This window comes from Periplaneta americana, chromosome 1, assembly GCF_040183065.1.
Source record: "Periplaneta americana isolate PAMFEO1 chromosome 1, P.americana_PAMFEO1_priV1, whole genome shotgun sequence".
In the NCBI taxonomy this organism is placed as follows: domain Eukaryota; kingdom Metazoa; phylum Arthropoda; class Insecta; order Blattodea; family Blattidae; genus Periplaneta; species Periplaneta americana.
Window position 1 is genome coordinate 113,489,240 of NC_091117.1, and position 12,124 is coordinate 113,501,363.

Consider the following 12,124-nt stretch of genomic DNA (forward strand, 5'->3'; position numbering starts at 1 on the left):
TAATACATTGTAAATGAAAACTCACCTTTCACTGTCTCCCGGTATTTTGTCGAAACATTTGCAATTTCTTCAGGTGGCTCTCCTCCGATTCTTGCACTCGAAATATTCGCAATTAACATGTGATGGCATTTTGAGTAACTGCACAATACACCAAACAAATTCCAAAATGTCTTCCCTCTTCCCTTTTGTGTCTTCCTTCACCTTCCTTGTCAGAAATGACAACTTAAACCAAAAACATGCATGCTCATTTTCCATTTCTTGGAGTCTGAATTCAGTGGCAGAATGTTGGTAAGAAACGATGGTAGCGCTCATAGTGCTGGTTAAAAGAGTTAGCAGCAGTTAACAGGGAAAAGGATAAGGATGAATCCTTCTGATATATTATAGTCCTCTTGACTAGCATCACTGATGGCACTCACCTATGCTGTGGGTATTTCCATTGCCACGTGGCATGCCAATAGCTGGCGGCATATTGTATCTGCGCATAAAGAGAGAAAGGGAGACAACCAGCTTTCTGAGATAAAAAGAGAGAACATCGAATGGTGCAAGGTGCGGGCAGATTTGAACTGTTTTAAGTAGGACGCATGAGCATAAAAAGATATACACAACATTGAATTATATCAAACACAAATTTACAAGGGTATACAAGTGACATTTCGTTGTACGACTTGAGAGTCACTAATGTGTTAATAAAATTTATAGATTCAACCCTGTTATCAGTTAGTAGAGATGAAAAACAGTTTCCACAAATACTATATAAGTTACTGTGTTTTATTTTGAAGAAAACTGATCCCAACGAATAGTAAGGAGCTTGTTGTTCACTTTCACTTACTTACTGGCTTATAAGGAACCCGGAGGTTCATTGCCGTCCTCACATAAGATTGCCATAGGTCCCTATCCTGAGCAAGATTAATCCAGTCTCTATCATCATATCCCACCTCCCTCAAATCCATTTTAATATTATTGTTCACTCTTTCAAGTCAGTATATATATTTTCAGTTAAATTACAATTTAGCCTATATCAATTTCCTTTTGCTCACATTCATCTTCACTAGACCTTTCTGTTCTGGATTTACTTACATCTGTACCTAGAAACTCAATTAATTGTTCAAAATCCATGCTTCGTTTTTGAGAAAAACTGAGAAATTGTAATGCAGTTTTGAAATTTTTGTATCCGGGATTGGATTTATGGAATGGACAGTAGAAAATAAATTTTCTAACGCATCCTGCGTGTATCTGTCTAACATAATATATTTGAAGTTCACTTTATTAATACAACTTTCTTGAAAATGAACTGTTTTTGTTACCAGTATTATACCAGTTTGGAATGGTTTCCAATGTCCGCTTTTGCCCTCCTTGATATTTTCAATTATAAATATTATGTCATTACTTACTTTTGGCTTTTAAAGAACCCGGAGGTTCATTGCCACCCAAAGCCCGCCATCGGTCCCTATCTTGTGCAAGATTAATCCATACTCTATCATCATATCCCACCTCCTTCAAATCCATTTTAATATTATCCTCCCATCTACATCTTGGCCTTCCCAAAGGTCTTTTTCCCCCTCTGGCCTCCCAACTAACATACTATATGCATTTCTGGATTCGCCCATACATGCTATATGCCCTGGCCCGTTCTGGATTTAATGTTCCTAATTATGTCAGGTGAAGAATACAATGCGTGCAGTTTTGCATTGTGTAACTTTCTCCATTCTCCTGTAACTTCAGCCCTCTTAGCCCCAAATATTTTCCTAAGAACCTTATTCTCAAATACGCTTGATCTCTGTTGCTCTCTCAAAGTGAGAGTCGAAGTTTCACAACCATACAGAACAACCAATAATATAACTGTTTTATGAATTCCAACTTTCAGATTTTTTGACAGCAGACTAGATGACAAAATCTTCTCAACCGAATAATAATAGGCATTTCCCATATTTAATCTGCATTTAATTTCCTCTCAAGTGTCATTTATATTTGTTACTGATGCTCCAAGATATTTGAAATTTTCTACCTCTTTGAAGGATAAATTTCTAATTTTTATATTTCCATTTCGTATAATCTGGTCAGGAGGCATAATCATATACTTTGTCTTTTCGGGATTTACTTAAAACCTATCGCTTTACTTGCTTCAAGTAAAATTCCCATGTTTTCCCCTAATCGTTTGTGGATTTTCTCTTAACATATTCATGTCATCCGCATAGACAAGAAGCTGATGTAACCCATTCAATTCCAAACCCTCACTGTTATCCTGAACTTTCCTAATGGCATATTCTAAAGTAAAGTTAAAAAGTAAAGGTGATAGTACATCTCCTTGCTTTAGCCCGCAATGAAAATATGTCGTTGAGGAAATTAAACATTAAGGTATATTCCTCCTCTTGTTTGTGACTTAATTGCTAATTTTGTATAACAACAATTAATTACACATTGATTAACTGCACGACAACACGGCATTCTTCAAGATAACAATGGAATATGACACTAGAAACCTGTGTTTCTATGTAAGTCCTGCATTGTACTGAGTCTCCACAGGAGTAAATATGGCCGTGTCGGCATTTGTTAGATAAAAAAAAATTGTGGTATACTCTCCAATATACACTGCTCTGGACTAAACAATAAGCAATTTGCAGTCTGACTTAGGAAAATTCCATCTTCCCAATGTGAAGATTCTGGCAACTGCAGCAATCATGAAGGTCTGTAAGATGTAGTGAGCCCAGGGAATTTGAGCAAAGTGTCTGTAGCTCCTGGTATCCAGACGAGTCAACTCGGCAGTGACTGAATTCGACGACCTCGTAGTGCAACACTATTCTCACCCTCACCGGATAGAGAAGATATTAGCGATATGAGGCCCAAATTTTCCTTGAAAATGATGACCCACGGCGTAGTGCATCAGGGACCCTGATACTACTATAACGTTTTTGGAATCCTCTTGTGTATCTGTTACACACACACAAAAAAAAAAAAGTCATAGGCCAACAGATGTAGCGAATGATTCTCTGCTGCATATTGGAAGGCATACGCTTCAATATTTACAAAAGAAAAGTAGAAAACGTGATCAAGAAAGTGAGGAGAGGAACATCTACATACTCTTCAATATTTACAAAGGAAAAGTAGAAAACGTGGTCAAGAAAATGAGGAGACGAACATCTACATTTTTTAAAAAATCTACTACCATAGATGTCAATTACATCAGTTTTTGGTTAAAAGATGTTCTACTGCATTTGAAATGTAATAAAATGTTTCCAAAGTCATTCCAGTATACTGAAGAAATCTATTTTCATCTGCATTCAGCTTATTAAACAAGAGATGTTATTCACCACACCTTTTTCTACAATGACTTATTGAATGAATATGAATTTTTTTCTCGTTTTTTTAATACATTATATAAGACTATCAAAATATACAAGAAAGTCTTCATCAGACAAGCTAGTCAACGTGTAAGCGATGGCAGGTTTTACCGTGTTCTCTGTGTCCACCACTTAGCACTTAACAGATGCAGGCAATCTGCGCTGGCAGTCAGCAAGCGGATTCCCTGCATTTACATGCTTTCTTTGTGTGCGTACTCTTACAGAAGAGTGTGAAAAAGCAGCCTATATAAAATATTCAATGATACTTTGTCCCAACCACTTCATTTCGAATCCACACTATCACATTTAAGGTGAGTGACAAAGTTAATACATATTTTAAATTGAAATTGAATTTGTATGTAAATAAAAGTACTATATTGTGACAGCCGGGAGTTGATCACCCGTCCCACAGAGGGTGGGGCGCGCGTAGAAGGATCGAGGCACGCGGAGAGAGGGGAGGTTGCGAACTGGAAGGGACAGACGTAAGGGGAACGACGGCAAGCTGGGCCGCGGCAGAGAGGGGGAAGTAAAGTGATTGCGACTGAGGGGAGAAATCCAGAGAAGTTTCAGGAAGCGCCATCCTCTCGCCATCTGTAGATTGTTCGCGAAATCATAGTTTCTGGAAACTATGGTTTAGTGATAAATAGACGCGAGCGAACAAGGAGCGAGTCAATAGTCAGTTGTGGTTCTTGTTGGACAGCGAGTTCAGCTTGTGAACCAGCAGTCTAGGGTTCGACACGCGAGTGAACTTGAGCAGCGTCCAGGCGGAAGCAACGCAATTGGAAGTCTCGAGTTCGAGTGCAGTGGACTGTCTCCAGAAGTGTTGAGTTCGAAGTTCAGTGGACTGTCTCTGGAAGACTTGTGTTCGATATACGTTGAACTTGAGTGAATGAGCTAGAAGAACTAGCTAAGGCAAACGAACTGACAACTGACAGTTTTGTTTTGTAAATAGTGCTTTGTGAACATTAGTTGAGATTAGCAGTACATTGTTGTTCTCAATAATTCAAGTGAATAGTCATTGTCGTCTGTGGAGTGCAATAACGAATACAGTGTTGCTGTGTGGAGTGGAAATCCCATTGTTGACGGGAGTGTTTAAATTCAATTATAGAAAGTGATTATTGTTGTGACAATAAAAGTTACATTATTGTTTGAATTAAAAGTTACAAGTGGTATCAGAAGCGAGATATTATCGTCATAATGGAGAACCTACAGCAGATCCTGCAAGTCATCGCGGAAATGAAAGCAGAAATGAAAAACGACATAAGTGAAGCAAAAACAGACATGAACAAGCACATTACTGAGGTGAAGAACGACCTAAGCGGAGTGAAAGGAGACATAAGCAGAGTGAAAGGCGACATAAGCGAAGTGAAAAATGACGTCACTACGCAAATTGGAAGCGTTTTGGCCCACGTAGATGGAATTGTTGCCATCGTGAGAGACGAACTTAAAGCCGATTTTGACAAACTAAACGAGAATTTTGCAACTATAAACGAGACAGTGGCCGAACTAAGACAGGACGTAGACCATTTCGACGGCAAAATTCGCGCTCTCGAACGTCGTCAAGAGGAAACGAGTGAGTTGCTGGACAAGACGAGCGTGTTAATGGACCAACATGCTGAAGAAAACAAGCACATACTCGCGTTGGTGGATCGCTAGGCTAGAGAACAGAAACAGATAATTGCCGACGAAGTTCAACAGGCCGTGGAAAGATCGGCGGCAGAATTGAGGACCCCATATAGTGGCCCTGTGGAACCATCGCCTTCAGCCAGACATTGAAACGTCAAAGCGCCAAAGTTCGACGGTACGACGTCTTGGGCGATACACCGACGCCAGTTCGAGGCCATCGCAGAGCACAATGGATGGACACCAGCAGAGAAAACTACTCAGCTGCTGGCTGCGCTTCAGGGACAGGCGTCGGAGATTCTTCACAGTGTTCCAGAAGATGGACAGTCGCTGAGATAATGGCGGCCTTGGAGGGACGTTATGGTGACCATCGACTTGCGGCAGCATTTAGGACTCAACTGAAAACGAGGGTCCAATAGTCAGGCGAGTCCGTGCAAGAATTTGCGATGGCGGTGGAGCAACTGGCCCATAAGGCCCTCAAGGGCCTACCTACTAACTTCATCGCTGGAGAGGCGGCCTACACCTTCGGCAGTGGAGTTCGAGACCCCGAGATCAGACAACAGCTACTTTTGGCCAAGCATCGCATCAACAATGGAAGCTTGAAGACTTGAGACCGCTGATCTGCATTTAGAGATTTCCCACATTTTTGAGAGAATAGAATTTTTCGGTCACTTGCAAAAATTCCACTAAATTCAGCAACATATTGCTACAAATGGAAATGAACACGACTTCACTTTCTGCATTATATCACCAATCACTTCACGTATGTACCAATACTGCATAAATGGTGAGCATGAATCAAGCCAATGCCTCTGACTGGAGACTATTCGAGTTGAATGCATTGCATTAGTAGTCATTTCATAGATACGGAGTTCCCCTTTGAGATTGTGAGACAACACATGCAGTCAAGGTCACACCACACTACACTTAAGAAAGACATGCATTGACATTGTGTTTTCATTAATGTGTAGTATGTACGAGTTTTTGGATTGATTTAAATATTAGAACAAGAAAAAAATAACAATTTATGTATTTATATATAATTTATTTAAAATAGCCTATGTATCAGGTAGTTATAATTAAACTGATGGTGTTCAGCGTGGCACAGCACGGACTGTAATGATCGTACGAGTGTGAAACCTCGTACATATGCTAATTAAGCAGTGTGCTCGTGAATTATGCAAAAAAATAATTAGTTCCAAGTCTTGCCACCAGGTGAAAATATAGTGCTGTAAGCAGGCAGAACATTGTACGGGTGCAGGAAGATCAAACATATGATAACGTGGTTCTGGCACGTTTATTAGGAACTATGGTTACAAACACTGTTCACCGTGGCTTCCCACCTCAGCAACATGTTGCATCTGTAACATGGTCTACAGTTGCTCGCAGCATATCTGGTGAAATCAGAGCGACATATCATTGTATGCTAGCCTTTAGATTAGGCAGAGACCGGATATGGCCCTGATGGCATTGCTTAATTAGCATATCTACTAAGTTTCACACTCCTACGATCATTACAGTCTGTCCTGTGCCATGATGGACACCGTCAGTTTAATTATAACCACCTGTATTTATATAAAATTATTACAATAATTCGTATTTTTAGGTGAAATGAAATTTAATATACAAATTACCGTGTTCTGGTTCGGAATTTTTGTCTTAGTTAGTCTTTTATCTATAAACAAAAAAAAAAAAAATATTTACATACAGATCCCTTCCCTAGTCATATGTCAATTGATGATTTATGATTAGTAAGTCGAACGATTATCAGAGACAATGTCCAATTTCAGTTCGTCCACACTGAAATAAAGTTCAGATGATGGTAACGTCCTTGTCTCTAAAAGGTCCAAACATAATGTCCTCTTCCCAAAAGGTCCAATACACAAAATGTTCACTTTCCAAAAGGTCCAACCAAGTGAAGAGTCCTTTTTTCATAATGTCCATAGAAATAAGGCCTCTTCATTCAAAATGCCCAATTTCCAAAGTCCAAACACAAATTGTCCAGTGACAGTGGTAAATGCACCAAAACAAGAAATTATTCTTGACCAGTAAATAAGAAAGAATCAACATATTTATTTCCAAAAATAACTTTACACTAAAAAATTTCTCCCTCTCCAGGTTAATGTCTTTCTCGGGATTGCTATTGAGCTTAAGGTGGTATGAAATGGCCCTAAATTATCGTGGAACGTCATTATTGTTTTTATACACTTGATTATTATTAGTCACAATATTGAACACACTATGTTGATTTGCAATGTACTTTCTGCTTAATGGTTGTTTCACATATAAATGGGCTCCTAACACTTGAGTGAATAGAGTCTCCATATCGGTCTGTTGCTGATGTGGGTTTTGAATAAATCTTCAGATGTTAACATGGTGAGCAACAACTAGTCATTGAAATTGACAATGGAAATCTTCTACTACATTGTTTGTACGTTGTTAACCACTGACGACCAGTTCATATACGAGTACATTCCGTGTTCCAGGGGCAAATCTTGGTGGGACTGCTCGCCTTCTTCCTCTTGCAGCACGTCTGCTAATATATGTGGCTTCAACATAGGATGCAAGTTCTAGGATTTCTTCAGATTAAAACTCAGTGACTTCTCTGTTGGACTTTATGTTAGCTTGTACTTTATTTCTATTGGACTATATTTCTATAGAACCTTTTTTTTTCATTGGGCCATAACTTAACAGGACAATATGTTTATTTGGACCATATAAGTATTGGACCATTTCGTACTTTGGACTAATTCCTTCTGGACTTTATATCATGGACATTTTGTTATCTGGACAATTTCTGTTGGACCTTTTAGCTCATTGGACTATTTGCATTGGACCTTACCTCTGTTAATGAGTCAAACAACAATTGCTTGACAGCGCTAAATCCAGAGTGATGCACATACATGCAACGAAACAGTAGAGCAAAAAGCCATTCGAGGGTGAAAAAATAATTATTAAACAATAAGATTTCTCATGCAATATAAGTGATATTCATCAGGATCCAATAAAAATATCTTATTAATAGTACCACTTTTACCAGGTTTCATTCTGTAGACAAAGAGAAAAAAGGATCTATGCAATAGTAATAGCATTTATACACTTATTTATTTGTTTATTTATGCACTTCAAACTAGATGCATCATTATGGAGAAAGAAAATGCAAATGGGTTGTAAATAAAGTAGTGGCAACTCTGCCAGAAATGGGTCATGCGCATTCGCATGCCATATGAGACAACTGGTGATTGTGTTTGGAGATATTGTCGATATATTGAATGATAAAACTGGTTGATATGACAACACATGTTATTGTGCATGGTTAAATGTAGAGCACTATTTTTAACTGCTCTAAAATATGTTTACTAAACTTGAACAGCGATTGTGGATAAAAATCAAGGTAGCCCATGGTAGAAATGCACACCAATGTCATCAAGGGTTACTTGAAGCTTGTGGCAATGATGCATTAATGTATCAGATGGTTGCAAGATGAGTCTCTGCATTTCATAGGGTTGGAATGAGACGGCACATGTGGCTCACATAGGTTGCCTGTCCATTTGTGATGAGCAAGTGGAATTAGTGCTAGGTCTCCTTGCTGTTATCCATCACTGGACTGTACGAGAATTATCCATCGAGGTTGGACTCAGTCATCAAACTGTGTGGCACATTCTGAAGAAAAACCTCCACATGAGAAAAATTGCAGCATGCTGGGTTCCTCATAATCTGACAGAAGCGGCACCGATATGCAGTAGCTCAACTCCACCTACACAAATACCAGAATGAAGGGGACGAATTCCTGCATCACATTGTTGCCATTTACAGACGTGGGCATGGGCATATGTGTCTGAACTAAAGCGTCAGTCTAATGAATGGCACTACAAAGGATCATGTCCAAAAAAAAAAAGCGCAATATGAACCTTCTAGGGTGAAAGTCATGCTGATAGTGGCATACAACAGCGAAGATGTTATCATTAGCCATGCCATACCTCAAGATCAAAATGTCAGTGCTGTATATTACCAATATTTTCTTGAACACAACCTACGTTCAGCAATGTGGTGCAGATATCCACATTTCCTGAGTGACAATCCACCTTTCATTTTGCATGATGATGTTCGTCATGTCGCAGGAGCAGTGGCAGAATTGCTACAGAGATGGGATTGGGAAGTATTGAAACATCCTCTGCATTCCCCTGACATGAGTCCTTGTGACTACGACTTGTTTCCACTGTTGAAAGAACCACTTAGAGGCAAGAGGTTTCCAGATATTGCATCAGTGCTTCATGCAGTAGGGCAGTCTATCAGAGAGATCAACAGAAACAACTTCACTAACAACATTCAGTGGTTACCACAGATTTGGCAAAAGATACAGAAACATGTTAGTGATTATATTGAGGGGATGTAAATGTATTTCCCATGTAAGTTCAATAATATGTTCATACTGACTATGTTACCACTACATTATTTACAACTCTTGTATAAATCACTGCGTACATGAATTCGCGGGTGCTCGTGTAAAGGAGGTTAAGTATGAATTGGCTAAAGTGGGATAAGTAAAGATTTGAACCCTCCACGATTACTTCTGTCTTGCGTTAAAGGTATTAAATCATGCTTCCATCTATGATGCAGTTACTGTGCTCCGTATTTTGTGAAAAGGGGTTTTGTTCAGTACCAAAGAAGAGAAGTTTACATACCTTACAATTTGACTTAACCCCCTTTACACGAGCACCTGTGAATTATTGTATTATACCTTCTCATATTACCATGGCACTGAACCTTCTGGAGAAACAGAACAAAATGTTGAGTACTGGCAAACATTTACTCTATCCGTAAGATATCTTCATCTTTGGTCGTCATTATTTGTAAAATTTTGCAATGAATTTCCTTAAAGCATATCTGGAAATGTAACTCCATCCTTTACGAGTGCGAAATTATGTAAAATACAACAGGCTTTTATGATAGATACACAGAAGCCTAAATTACCGTCAAGTGACCTATGGAGTATGTGCCACTTTGTTGGTCAAATTTCCGAATGTACACTCCACCATTCGACGGGATCTTGTGTATCTATAACTATAATTAAAGATTTGTTTACTGTAAGACGAGTTTTTCTTCATGTAGGGCTGTAAAATGTGATCTGAAAGCCCAAAAGTTTCATCAGTGACAACATAATAGGACATTATTTTCTCTAAGTAATGATTAGGCCATCTTCTTCTGCTAAGTATACTGAACTTATTTTGTAAAAATTTCTTTCCCATGTTTCAGTTTTTGAAGACATTTGAGTTGCTTGAGCCTCCGTATGCACCAACATATACACGTAAATTTATAATTGGAATCATAACACATGAAAAATACTTTTTATAATTGAAAAATGATGAGTCACTGTGTTCTGGTTGTTTGATTTGAATATGTTTGCCATTGATGACTTCTGGAAAATCTGCCCTCCCCTTAAAATTGTTCAGCAATTTGTATCCAATATTTTGCAGTCTTCTCTGTCATATACTGTATATTGGTTCCAATATATTCAAATATTAATCGCACTTTATTCTCACAATGTCTTATATGGTGCTTGCTCCTATCAGATAATCGAAGAAAGCGTAAAAACTTGTGCTGGTTGCCAGGTATCTGAAAAAAAAAAGATATTTGTTTTATTACAGGTCCAGATGTGCAGAAAACATTATTAAATTTAAGAACATGCTGTGTAAGAGAATTGAAAATGCAGAAAAAAAAAAGCTTCTGGCAAAGCAGCTACCAAACATAGGAAATATATATTTTTTGAAAACTGCTTTTTCTAAAATCCTCAAAGCAACACTGCCCCACTGGTGTAGGGCAGGGTTTATCAAACTTTTCATAGTGAGGGCCACATTAACCATCCAAGAAAGAATCACGGGCCAAGTGACGTAAGTTTAAATTAAGTGTAATAAACAAAGCTCATGAACAATATTAGTATTCAAACTTTGTGTTTTATTGACCTAAAACCTATACTTATATATTAATAACTGATGCAATTAATACTTTACAAGTTACTAGTCATAGTCAATGATTTTTCACACACATAAGTTGACACAAACACTGATATTAATCTTCGTGCAAAGTCTTGCAAATTAGAATATGTGTCACTTGGCAGACAGTTGTAAAAATCCACCAAATTACCTTCCTTGTATTTGTCCTTCAGAATGTCATTACACTGCACTTCAGTAACTTCCAGCTGCAATTCACGTGACAATTTCTCTACAGCACATTCAAATGGGTTTTAGAACAATCTGATGTTCTCTGCATTGACATCGAGATCAGAAAAATAGTTTTAAAACTGTTGTTGAAGGGAGTGTATAACCTGCTAACAAAAAGGAACCGAAAATTCTGTTGTGCCTTCCATGCTGAAATTTTCTCGGCATGGGAAATGAACAAAGCTGTTGTTCACAAGTTGGGATTAAAATTTCTTTCTGAATCCCTGCACATGAGAGTAGAATTCAGAGATCAGCCTTCCTTCTCTTGGTAACCTAAGATTGCAGTCATTCATATGCTTGGTTATATCTGTAAGGAAAGCATCTTCCAAATCCAATCACAGTTAACAATTATGTAGAGGCCGTGTCTTTTTGTTCAAGCAAATTTAAATTTATTTTTTCTGAGGTCGAAGAATCTCAGTAATACCTTTCCGTAGCTGAGCCACTGTACTGAAATATGGTAGGGAATATCGAGATAAACTGCTTCTATTTCCGGTATAAACTCACGGCGATGGTTAAGTCCATGGGATCGAATAAAGTTCACTGTCGACACTACAAGTACCTTCAAATCTTTTCCACGATGGATGATACAATGCATTATCAAGACTTTGGGCACCCAACTATATTGCAGGCTCAAATACTCTTCCAACGACCTTTTTTCGTGCCTCACATGTTTCTGCCCCCGTCTGTTGTGTTACACTTAACTTTCTCCCACTTTAAGCTATTCTGAGAAAGTGTTTTTTTTTTTTTTCAACTTCATGGAAAATGTCTTCACCGGTAGTTGTTCCATGCATGCTGCAATCGCTGCATAGATGCCAATTCTTCAATGGCTTCAAAGTCACTGTTTATGCCACGAATAAAACCAGTAACTGTGAAGTGTGTGTGAAACATCTCAGGACTCAAGTGCAAGTGAAAAATATTCAAAATGCGTTGTTTTTTTATGGAACT

The 12,124-nt window shown here is 38.3% G+C and overlaps 1 protein-coding gene across 9 annotated transcripts in view; it reads left to right on the plus strand.

Annotated features, from left to right (window-relative positions):
* LOC138699973 (thymidylate kinase) overlaps positions 1–12,124 on the plus strand; it is a 150,646-nt gene that overhangs the window by 17,845 nt on the left and 120,677 nt on the right. Inside the window, exon 1 of one of the 9 annotated variants that reach the window (XM_069826266.1) lies at positions 10,639–10,852. The exons of the other annotated variants lie outside the window; for them this stretch is intronic. The gene's annotated coding sequence lies outside the window, so the exon portion shown is untranslated. Of the gene's footprint in view, positions 1–10,638; positions 10,853–12,124 lie in introns of those variants that run through there. 9 annotated transcript variants of the gene reach the window in all.